The 12,634-nt window shown below is 42.8% G+C and overlaps 1 protein-coding gene across 1 annotated transcript in view; it reads right to left on the bottom strand.

Annotated features, from left to right (window-relative positions):
• FAM237B (family with sequence similarity 237 member B) overlaps positions 1 to 9,189 on the bottom strand; it is a 226,773-nt gene extending 217,584 nt beyond the window's left edge. Inside the window, exon 1 of the mRNA XM_085630076.1 lies at positions 9,014 to 9,189. The gene's annotated coding sequence lies outside the window, so the exon portion shown is untranslated. The remainder of the gene's footprint in view (positions 1 to 9,013) is intronic.
• Positions 9,190 to 12,634: the final 3,445 nt, after the last annotated feature.

The raw sequence follows: 12,634 nt of genomic DNA, 5'->3' as shown, positions 1-12,634 counted from the left end.
CAGTATCTTCAGATATACAATTAAGTTAATGTAGCATTGATTGAGTCAACTTGAAATCAACCATTAACAATATCAAATAACTTAGAAAATGGGAAGGTTGGTAGGCCTAAAGAGTTCAAAACAAGTTCACTTTATCATTTGTTATAGAAACTAAGAGTACTATGTCATTTAATCTCAGTCTTGGAACGTAGATAACAGTGCTTTTTAATGCAGGTCACGTTCTCCCAGCAACCTTCCTTTCCATGACATGGTATACATACTTCTAAACCTGTGGAGCCATTGAACCTTTCCAGGTTTACTATCATTAATTTCTTCTACAGAAAAACGTGCACACCACTGGTACAGTACTTGTGTTGATTAATATGCCTGTTCTGCATTAGCATACCATACCAGCAACAAACATCTTATCTAACAGCTAGAATGCACAAAGGCATGAATTCTTGCTTTACAAATGCAGATCTTACAGTCCGCATTTAAAAATGACTCCATTAATCACTGCTTTTCCACATTTTCACAATTCATCACACACACAGAGACAATTAATTATACGTGTGTAAATCAGTGTATAGAAAGTATCACAAAAGGCAAAGGAGACTACAAGGTATGAGGTTCACATGTCATCCATACTGGTAGGCACTTTATAAGAGCATCTGGTATGGAGAAACACAAACTCAGGATTCAGAACATAACACAGGGGTTAGGGTTGACTTTAATATTAAGAATGTATTTCTACTCAAACAAACCTTTCTTTGTAACATCATGCTAGAAAGACTGGGAAAAAAACATAACTTTCTAACCTGTACCATGCAGCTTGCATGCAGCTCTGAGATGGCAGTTCATAGCTCACTGTGCTAGAATATGAATGTAACTTATGAACTGCTGCCAGGCTTCTGCTGGGAATTCCTAAGCATCATTCAGTTCGGAAACACCTGCAAAAGCTGCACTGGCTCCCAGTTAAGAGCCGCATCATCTTTAAGGTCCTCTGCACTACCTACAAAGCACTCCACAATTCTGGTCTTAAGTCCCTGTGACTCCTGTTATATTGGTATGTCCCTAAAAGGCACCTGCGCTGAGAAGGAGCTAAATTTCTAGCAACTCCGAGGTTTTTGAAAGCCAATTGGGGTGGAAGAAGCTTTAGGGTGGCGGCCCCTAAACTTTGGAATGAACTTCCTTTCTCCATTAGAACACTTCCAACTTTGTTTGCTTTTAGGACGGCCCTGAAAACTTGGTTGTTCAATAAATAGTGACCTGTGCCTTACATGAACTTGCTACTCCAGACCTCAGTGCCAAGACACCTCTGGGTATTTGTGCGCTTAATAAATATATTAACATAACATAACTGCACAGTAACAACAGAATCTCTGTGACAAAAGCAGTAGCCCACTGAGCTATACACATAGAATATTGTTATTTGATATGCATGGCAGATGTTTTTTGGTGCAGGCATATTAACCTCTGCGCTACCTTAGATAACTGAAAACTGCCACTAGACAAAACTCACTTCTCTCTTCAGCAGGCACATTAATAAATCACCATAGCTAACTTAAAACCTTTATTGTTGCCCGAAAACTGCTGAATATAGAAGGAGTTTTGCAGTGTTTCTAAAACTGCTGCCCAGCTCGAACACCGACCCCCACTAACAAATCCTGCCCACACCCTTCCAGCCTCCTGGGAAAATGCCCGCCCATAGCCCTAAGTCCGGAACGGCCATTCCGGCCTTGGTGGTGTTAAAAACAGACAGTCTTGTTGGACAGTCCTCTAGCATTGACTGGCGTGCACATGCTGTGGCTACACGGATGCAGTGTTCGATATAAAACAAAAAACAATGGCAATTAATGTGTTATTTACATTACCTAAATGATGACTAGATAGCTAGAAGGGTTGAATCTTAAATGTGTGCTCTTAAACAGTCATTTCTGAAGTTTTGCAGCAGGGCCTTTGAATACCTTGTGTTAACTCGAAAAATAGATACTCTTATCTTACTTTACTTGCTGCTTCTGTTAGAGGTTTACCTAGGGCCCGCAGCTCACAGGAGTCACAATGACCGGCCCTACTACAAGGGGAGTATGAGAGTCAAGATTCTAGTCGAGTCGATGTAATTAATCAGTCTCTCTCTCTCTCACACTCATGGTCTGGTCCCGTACTTGCAATGGTTCCAGTCAGTCACTCTAGAGTCTTGACACCCAGCACCCTCCCAGTAGGTAGGAGTCTGACTCGACTCTGAGGCAGTGCTGTGTCAGTGCGTCTTTTACTGCCGAACGGGGCTGGCAAGTAATTTTTACCAGGGCCATCATCATTGGTAGCGCTTTCGCGCTACTAGATTGACGGCCCTATAACCCGGCCAGTGGTCCCAAACACGGTGGTACACATACTATACCAGGCACCATGTCCTCTGCTAGGGTAGGGTGCAGCAGGCGCGCACTTGCATTTACACACATGTGCTACTAGCTGTAGCATGTGTAGTTAGTCACTGTAAAATCATACTCAGCTTCCTGGCCAAGGCCCACAGCTGATACATACAGTGTATCAAATCAAGGACTGCACCTGCAGGCCCGGGATCACCATAGCTACGAGTGAGACACGTTATTTCCCCCACCCAGGCCCAGATTGTAGGCCATTGTGATGTCTCTGCAGGCAGAGCTTCAGCTAAGCAGTGCAATCAATCGCTGCTCACACGGCAGCTGATTTTATGCCATCAGAGTGCATTGAACAGACTCAATAACAAAGACAATTCAGACAAGAATTGTCTTTGTTATTGAGTCTGTTCATTTGTTTATATATAGTGTGATGTTTTTTTATTTTGTCCAAAATATACTATGTATGGTTAACTGTTTTTTTAATATGCTACAATTGTTTGATATGTTTTGGATAAATTGATATATAACATTTCTAATATTTCTCTTGTGTGCTGGCATACTGCTTTTTCAATTGGTACTGTATCCCCCATGAAGGAATGTGTGTGATTTAGGTGGGTGAATGAGTAAGGGTTTTCTCAGTATTTGCCAACCAAAGAATATACTGTTACTTGTATACAGTATCTAACAACACGGTTCAAGCATTCTCCATTTGCTCCACATAACAGGTGAAAATGTATCTATTTTAATGGCACAACAGCAGTTTTCTCCCATGTGGGACATATTTAAAGATTAAACTTCTGAGGTTTGTACACTAAGCAAATTACAATACTGCATAACTCCAATTTGCTTGCTGTGATGGCTCTGGCCTCTTTCACAAGTTGGACATGAAATGGACAGAAGCCCCCGATAAATGATGCGTTCCATACGTCATGCATGACACCTGGATTCAAAATCGAAACTCTTAGGCTACAATGCACTGATCATGTATGCATTGCTCTATGAATACTTAATTGACTTCACGTTAAGCACAGATTAAACTTGAAGATGTTAACTGACTTAATTGCAAAATAAATAATTATTGAACAAATGGTCAATAATTATGCTGCATATCATTGATATCTGCCTACCAAATAAACGTTAGAAGTTATTGGAATATTTATGGGTTGTACAATGTGCACTTGTAGAACAATTTACCCAGGCAATCAAAAACCCAAAAGAACCCACCTGTACTTTCAAGCAGTCACTTTCAACCCACCTAAACCAAGCCACTCGGTACAAATAAGCACATGCACCAAGTGCACAAGGAGATTTGGTACCTATCAGCTGGCATAGTAAATATAATATAATATAATATAATATAATATAATATAATATAATATAATATAATATAATATAATATAATATAATATAATATAATATAATATAATATAATATAATATATAATATAATATAATATAATATAGTCCATCCTGCAGTCATCTCTTGTTCATCTCACGAGTTTTAAAACTGAATACTTCAAAGCATTATAAATTATTTGGTGCAATAACATTTTGGTTAGGTTGTAGCAGTAATACAGACCATCCAGGGGGTCTCTGTCATCACTCTCTTCTCTGTAAAGCACACAAGACTTACAAAGCAGATATCTTAATTGCTGTGTCCAAGTCAGTGTTAGAAATGGGGTCTATAGTTGGCAAAGTTATGCACCCTGTTCAAGTAGGGACCAGCACTCTAGTCAGGGTAAGTCAGATATACAACCTAAATTAACCTGTGCGCACCCTCTGGTAGCTTGGTACAGAGTAGTCAGGCTTAACTTAAGAGCCAATGTGTAAAGTATCTGTGCAACACATTATAGTAACACAGTGAAAACCTCACAAAAAGACTCCACATCAGTTTAGAAACGTAGAGAAAATGTATCTGATTAAAACAAGACCAAAAAGCCAAAAATTGAATCAGTAGAAAGCAAGATGTGAATTATTAAAGATTAAGTCCAAAAACAGTGCTCAGAAGTCAATAGCTCCAAAGCGTTACTTGAGGCCATGCCCGACCAGGCAAAATCTGAAAAGTCAAGCCAACCACGATGGAGCGCAGGTCAATTACAGTTCTAATCAGGTCCAGCTGAAGTTTAACTTCTCAAGTTGAGCCAAGAATCCCGTTCATGGGGAAAGAGTTTGCGGGGTACGGTGAGCTTTGCTGCCAATTGTCCATGGGGCACGAAGAGACGTCAAGCATTTGTGACAGACGGGCTGGGGCCTCGTGGTCAAAAGCTGCGATGCTGCTTTGCAAAAAAACTAATGCGCCCACTCGTGCTGATCCTTTGAATGAGCGATGTGGTTCTGGAGCAAACTGGCCTGTTTGTGGTCATGAATGGCCCAAAAGCTTGCTTTAACAGGGACTGTATTGCAGAAAACCCATGTCTGAGGCCCAGGAGTGGAGGGGGGCACCTCAGGCACGGGTAGGACCCACAGATAGCAGAGTCCAGCAGCACCAGCAGAGTTGCAAAAAGTCTTTTGTGACCCTGAGACTTCAGAGAACAGGAGGCAAGCCAGCAAGTCCTTGGATATTCGTGGGTTCAAGGATGTAGAGAGCAGTTCCAGTCCCTCTCACTGTCAAGCAAGAAGCAGCAGGCAGCAAGCCAACACAGCAGTGCAAGTTGCAAAGTGGCAGTGCCTCCTGCAGAACAGCAATCCACAGGCAGCAGGCTAACACAGCAGAGAAAGTACCAAAGTCCTTCCTACAGACCAGCTGCTCTTCTTCTTGGCAGAATTTCCTTGGCTCCAGTAGAGTGTTGATCTGAGTGTTGAAATGCCAGGGGTCCAGTACTTATACCCAAATGTGGTTTTGAAGTGGGGGAGACATCAAAGAGGCCTTTGAAGATCAAAAGGTCCCTGTCTTTCCTGCCCTTGCTCCAGACACCCTACATGGGGTGTTTGCCGCTCTTTGTGTTGGGACAGGCACAGCCCTATCCAGGTGAAAGAGTCAGGTGTTTCCTCCCAATCTACCTTAGAAAGGCCCATTAGCCTGGCGATGGGCCATCAGGATGCAAATGTCAAATCCCAGCACCCTTTGCGTGATTGTCTAGAAGAAATGCACAAAGCCCAGCTGTAGCCTAATACAGATGTGTATTTAGAGACAGGCAGAGGCACAAAGTGGTTAAAGTAAGAACATGTCAACTTTCTAAAAGTGTCATTTTCAAACCAGCAATTTAAAAATCAGCTATACTAAAGATGTGTTTAGAAATGGTGAGTTCAAAGACATCAAACTCCAATTTATCTCTGCTCCCAATGGGAAATTACGCTTAAAATCTGTTTTAAGACAATCCTCGTGTTAAACTATAGGGGAGATAGGCATTGCAGTAGTAAAAATGAATTTCGCATTTTTTCGCTACCAGGACATGTAACACTCAAGAGTACATGTCCTACCTTTTAAATAAGCTGCACCCTGCCCATGGGGCTACATAGGGCCTAACTTAGGGGTGACTTACATGTAATAAAAAGCAGGTTTTGGGGCAGGCTAGTAGGTTAACTTGCCAGGTTGAAATGGTAGTTTAACACTGCACACACAGGCTCTGAAAAGGCAGGACTGAGCCGTGTTTAAAGGGCCACTGAGTGGAAGGCGCAATCAGTGATGCAGGCCCACTAGTAGCATTTTATTTACAGGCCCTGGGAACATATAGTGCACATGGCTAGAGACTTACAAGTAAATTAAATACACCAATTGTGTATAAGCCAATGTTACTATGCTAGAGTACGGAGCATATGCACTTTAGGACTGGTTAGCAGTGCTAAAGTGCCCAGAATCCTAAAGCCAACAAAAACAAGGTAAGAAAAAAGGGAGAAAGAAGGTCATACGTTTGGGGTTGACCCTGCTAAAAGGGCTATTTCCAACAGTCAGCATGAGAGTAACTCATAACAAACAACTAATGCAAACTGTGGGCACATTATCTATCATTTGTCCTTCCTCCATCACACAGTTAAGCGCTGCAATCAATCCATGACAGGATAAAAGTACCAAACTGGTCACTCACACACAACACCTAAATGATTCTTGCATGAATTGCATAGATTTAATTTAAAGTACAACTAGCTTCCAACAAAGCACTCCCACATGGTGTAGAGTGCTTCTATCCTAAAATGCATTTTGGCACCTCGCCATGTTAAATGAAGCACACTATAAAGCAATCACAGTACATCTAACGCAATCACACAACGTAGACAATGCTCTATACAGCTTTGTTGTTCTTAACTTATTCGCTTGACCTTACTGTCTGACCATGACAACAATCGAATTTTATTTTAGTTCATGTGTTATTTTATATCATGTCGTGTTTCATAGACATCATGTATAGCGCTGCATAACACCAGTGCTGCTTCAGAGTATGAGAAAATCAGATTGATACATAGCCATGTAGCAAAAGACTAATGGGGTTGGTTGACTAAACTGAAATATGATTATTTTACTTAAGGTAATTTACTGTGATTTTCACAAAATATAAGACTTCAACCTCAATTGGAAAGTCACGTTAATAATGATCAATTTAGTAATAATCTATCACATAAAAATGCCTCTAAACTTTTCGAGCTTTCTTCGACTTTACATTTATAGTTCAACAATTCACTGGAGGCTGTATAGAGAGATGGTACCAACATCCATTGAGCACTCTTGGGAGTGCAGCAAAAAACATCTATCAAACACTTTCAAAGCCATGTCTGATCTGAAACACTTTAAATATTTTCCAGCAGCTTTGTGTTTCCCATTTTTTACGTATAGTTATTTTTTTTAAATAATACATATATATATAATATGATTACATAAAGCGGGTTTTGAACAGTGAACTCTATCCATTACTCTGATAAATTGTCATTCATATTTTGCTTATATCCACCAGAGCACACAACATGGGGCAAAGGTCCCCTTCAATGTAAGTACGGCACAAAATGCCTGTACCTTGTTCACATCCATCAAAAATATTTTTCGTCAATCAAAACTGGTGATTCAAAGTGAGCTTTTTTTTTTATTTTTTATATTAACTTTATATCCCAGATATGAATGTTATCTGCACTTCGGGTGCCCAGTTAGATGTCTATTTGTTTCCTAGCCATTGGTTATATTTGTGTTATAAAGTCTTTAAGTAAGTGGCATTGTAATATTTTAGCTGCCTGCAATTTGAATGCTTGGTTAGGTGGTCATTTATTGTTGCCCCTTCACAAATAGTAAAAGGGAGGGCGCAACTGTAAAGCTTGTTATTAAAAAAAACATCTCTAGTAAAATAGACACATCAGTAGTGATTTATTTCTTAATGTGCAATTTTAATTACATTATGGCGACCACGCTTTAATGATGGCATGCTTTTTTGGAACATGCTTGGAATAAAAAATAAAGAAATAATAAGCATAGCGCTATCGCCAAGACCACGCGTATTGTCTTTGTCAATGCCTGTTTCAAGATGTTCCCCGTGTTAGAGCACTCATTTCCAGATACATATTGTGTGTTTCACCAATAGATGTGTTCCACAAGAATTTGAAATTTCATTCAACTATATCCGAGTCTGCTTAAGCAGAACAATATAATCAGCAGTAGACAGAATGATGCGCACTGACATATAGACCACATCTATGATACCTTTCAGAAATCAGTAAAACTTAGGAAACAGCAGTAGCTGGATGGATAAACTTATTCTCAGATTCACTGAACAGTGCAACAATGCGGCGATCCACTGGGTGGCGACTACGAACAACAGATAACATTTTAGACATTCAATTTTGATAGTAAAATGTAACGTAGGCAATTGTACCGATTGGATTAAGTCTCTTTTCGGGTTGGGCAGTTTGCCCGCAGTTCCAATTAGTTCCAGGATAGTATGCTCTTTAAACCACGAAAAGGTTTTTAGTTTTTTTAATTAATTTTGTGTTCAGTGGTATTGGGTTATTACGTTGTCACGATAAGGCTAGCCAGACTTCAATTGGTGTGACCTTATTCCCTGGGCAACAGAAAACGTATAAACAAGCTAGAAACAGAAGTGAATACTCATTTTCAGGTTTGCTTTGCCATAACGGGCCGGTGGGTGGAACGGAGGTTTGCTCTGCAAACACGCGCGGTGGGGTTGAGGAGGGGGTCACAGAATCAAGCGTGCCTTCCAAGTTTCCTGCCACCCCTGTCATATTGAGGATAAGTGAAGCATTCATGATAATAATGCAGCAGTTGATTATTTTGCCAGATGCACAAGTGACTACAGAATTACCTGAATTGATCTTATCAAAATATTTCTAGCTGTCCAGTGGGCTACGTACATGCTTGCTGCATTATTGCATGTATTAAGTAAAGAGTGGAATATCACAAGTTAATTGTATTTTATAAACGATAAATGTACTTCAAATTACTTTCATTAGCTTAGTTTGCAAATATCTTGTTCTGGGAATGCACAGAGCAGCTCCTGAAAAACCCCGTCACGCTTCGAAACAGCAGGTAGGAAAAAATCGTATTGCATAAAATGTTGGAAACATTGTATAGCTGACTTTTCATTAAAAAAATGTTAGATTCTGAAAACATAATACAATAGCATCAGTGCTCAAATTTGTTCACTCTAATCGAAACAGCTAAAAAGTAACACGTGACTTGGAAAAAAAGAAAACACTCATGCAAAATTAAGCTGTCCTTACCTCCAAAGTATGACGGGTGGTTCAACTCCGATAAATCCTACTTCACAGTGTTAAAAAGTTGCAATGCACCACAAAAATGTCGTAAAGTTGGTTGCCAAGGAGATAGTATCATTTGCCGAAGAAAAGTGCAGGAATAAGTGCATACCCCAAAGCTGGGGAAAATACAGAACGGTGCAGCCTCGAGAGCCAGGGAATATTTATACGGAAGCCCAGCCCACCACTCTGCGTGGCCACGACACCAGGCCCTTGCCAATCATTCACGCGCCTGTGGCTCGCGCGCTGCTGCCAGCAGGAATGCTAAAGAGCAGAAATAGTTGATGTGCGGTTACAGTGCACGGACGGCACGCGCATTCCAAGTTATTGTTCACTTGGGTATTTATGCTCAATCTTCAGAACAGCAAGGTCATCTTTCATTTCCAGGAGCGCCTGTTAGTCACCATAATATGGGCAAACTAGGTTGATTTGCAACAAGACACGCCTGTCACTAAGAGAGCTGTCGTATACTAATGACGTCGTTCTTTGGAGCGATCATCTCTCAGTGGGAAATATTTCCTAATAATGCCTGCCTTTAGAAATCAAGAGATAATGGCCCAAGTCCGAAAGAATCGAAAACATATTTGTAATAATACTGGTTTAGCTATCTAGCTGATTGCTGGCTGAGTTTCACACCCAGGAAATTAAATGCTGAGGTTGAAATTTTTTTTTCAAAACGCACTCGAACGAGTAAATTCAAGAAAATCTGAAGGTCGTTTATGAAAAGCAAGGTTTTCAATATAGGCGTTATTATTCTAAATAGTTTCACGGAGTGCGAATCCCCACAGAATGGTGTGATTCATAGGGACTTTGAAAACGAAGTGTTAGGCATGGAACGGACAGATAGACTCGACTTTACTACAAGGAAGCAAAACGTCATTTCTCTGAGGTGCAAATAAAGAAACAAAAATATTTTCTGTATCTTAAAAAATGGTACACCGTAGTGCATCACGGGAGGGCCAAGACGTTATATGTGTGCTGCTACATGGATCTGTGCAGTGGATACTAATGTGAGGGACAAATGGCCCCACCTCCCCTGTCTTGCCACCAGTGGGGTTCCATGTAGAACAAATCAAAACATTCTCCCCCAGTCAAGAGATCTGGGTTAAATCCATCATCCTTTTGCTCACCACGCCACCCCAGTTTACACCTGGCCATACGCAAATCAGTATTGACCCTGTGCCTCATGGGAACAGTCCAGCCCGAACTGCCAAGCCAGGTCCTCCCTGGACCGGAAACAAGCATCCTAGGACCGGTTTCGGGGTTTCACCCCTCTTCAGCCAGGATAGCTTGATTCCAGTGACACAGTGAGCCCGGGACCTATGTCTAGGCATACTCGGCGCACTTAGGGCGAGAAAGCAAAAGACACACAATTGATGGACGGAATGCAGAACAAATCAAAACATTCTCCCCCAGTCAAGAGATCTGGGTTAAATTCATCATTCTTTTGCTCACCATGCCACCCCAGTTTAGACCTGGCAATGTGCAAATCAGTCTTGACCCAGTGCCTCATGGGATCAGTCCAGCCCAAACTGCCAAGCAAGGTCCTCCCTGGACCGGAAACGAGCATTCTAGGAACGGTTTCGGGGTTTCACCCCTCTTCAGCCAGTTTAGCTTGATTCCAGTGACACAGTGAGCCCGGGACCTACGTCTAGGCATACCCGGCGCACTTAGGGCGAGAAAGCAAAAGACACACAATTGATGGACGGAATGCAGAACAAATCAAAACATTCTCCCCCAGTCAAGAGATCTGGGTTAAATCCATCATTCTTTTGCTCACCATGCCACCCCAGTTTAGACCCGGCCATGTGCAAATCAGTCTTGACCCTGTGCCTCATGGGAACAGTCCAGCCCGAACTGCCAAGCCAGGTCCTCCCTGGACCGGAAACAAGCATCCTAGGACCGGTTTCGGGGTTTCACCCCTCTTCAGCCAGGATAGCTTGATTCCAGTGACACAGTGAGCCCGGAACCTATGTCTAGGCATACCCGGCGCACTTAGGGCGAGAAAGCAAAAGACACACAATTGATGGACGGAATGCAGAACAAATCAAAACATTCTCCCCCAGTCAAGAGATCTGGGTTAAATCTATCATTCTTTTGCTCACCATGCCACCCCAGTTTAGACCTGGCCATGTGCAAATCAGTCTTGACCCAGTGCCTCATGGGATCAGTCCAGCCCAAACTGCCAAGCAAGGTCCTCCCTCGACCGGAAACGAGCATTCTAGGAACGGTTTCGGGGTTTCACCCCTCTTCAGCCAGTTTAGCTTGATTCCAGTGACACAGTGAGCCCGGGACCTACGTCTAGGCATACCCGGCGCACTTAGGGCGAGAAAGCAAAAGACACACAATTGATGGACGGAATGCAGAACAAATCAAAACATTCTCCCCCAGTCAAGAGATCTGGGTTAAATCCATCATTCTTTTGCTCACCATGCCACCCCAGTTTAGACCCGGCCATGTGCAAATCAGTCTTGACCCTGTGCCTCATGGGAACAGTCCAGCCCGAACTGCCAAGCCAGGTCCTCCCTGGACCGGAAACAAGCATCCTAGGACCGGTTTCGGGGTTTCACCCCTCTTCAGCCAGGATAGCTTGATTCCAGTGACACAGTGAGCCCGGGACCTATGTCTAGGCATACCCGGCGCACTTAGGGCGAGAAAGCAAAAGACACACAATTGATGGACGGAATGCAGAACAAATCAAAACATTCTCCCCCAGTCAAGAGATCTGGGTTAAATCCATCATTCTTTTGCTCACCATGCCACCCCAGTTTAGACCTGGCCATGTGCAAATCAGTCTTGACCCAGTGCCTCATGGGATCAGTCCAGCCCAAACTGCCAAGCAAGGTCCTCCCTGGACCGGAAACGAGCATTCTAGGAACGGTTTCGGGGTTTCACCCCTCTTCAGCCAGTTTAGCTTGATTCCAGTGACACAGTGAGCCCGGGACCTACGTCTAGGCATACCCGGCGCACTTAGGGCGAGAAAGCAAAAGACACACAATTGATGGACGGAATGCAGAACAAATCAAAACATTCTCCCCCAGTCAAGAGATCTGGGTTAAATCCATCATTCTTTTGCTCACCATGCCACCCCAGTTTAGACCCGGCCATGTGCAAATCAGTCTTGACCCTGTGCCTCATGGGAACAGTCCAGCCCGAACTGCCAAGCCAGGTCCTCCCTGGACCGGAAACAAGCATCCTAGGACCGGTTTCGGGGTTTCACCCCTCTTCAGCCAGGATAGCTTGATTCCAGTGACACAGTGAGCCCGGAACCTATGTCTAGGCATACCCGGCGCACTTAGGGCGAGAAAGCAAAAGACACACAATTGATGGACGGAATGCAGAACAAATCAAAACATTCTCCCCCAGTCAAGAGATCTGGGTTAAATCTATCATTCTTTTGCTCACCATGCCACCCCAGTTTAGACCTGGCCATGTGCAAATCAGTCTTGACCCAGTGCCTCATGGGATCAGTCCAGCCCAAACTGCCAAGCAAGGTCCTCCCTCGACCGGAAACGAGCATTCTAGGAACGGTTTCGGGGTTTCACCCCTCTTCAGCCAGTTTAGCTTGATTCCAGTGACACAGTGAGC

This window comes from Triturus cristatus, chromosome 10 (assembly GCF_964204655.1).
Source record: "Triturus cristatus chromosome 10, aTriCri1.1, whole genome shotgun sequence".
NCBI classification, from domain to species: Eukaryota; Metazoa; Chordata; class Amphibia; order Caudata; family Salamandridae; genus Triturus; species Triturus cristatus.
Note: the sequence above shows the minus strand (reverse complement) of the source record. Positions and strands in the feature narration are given on the sequence as shown.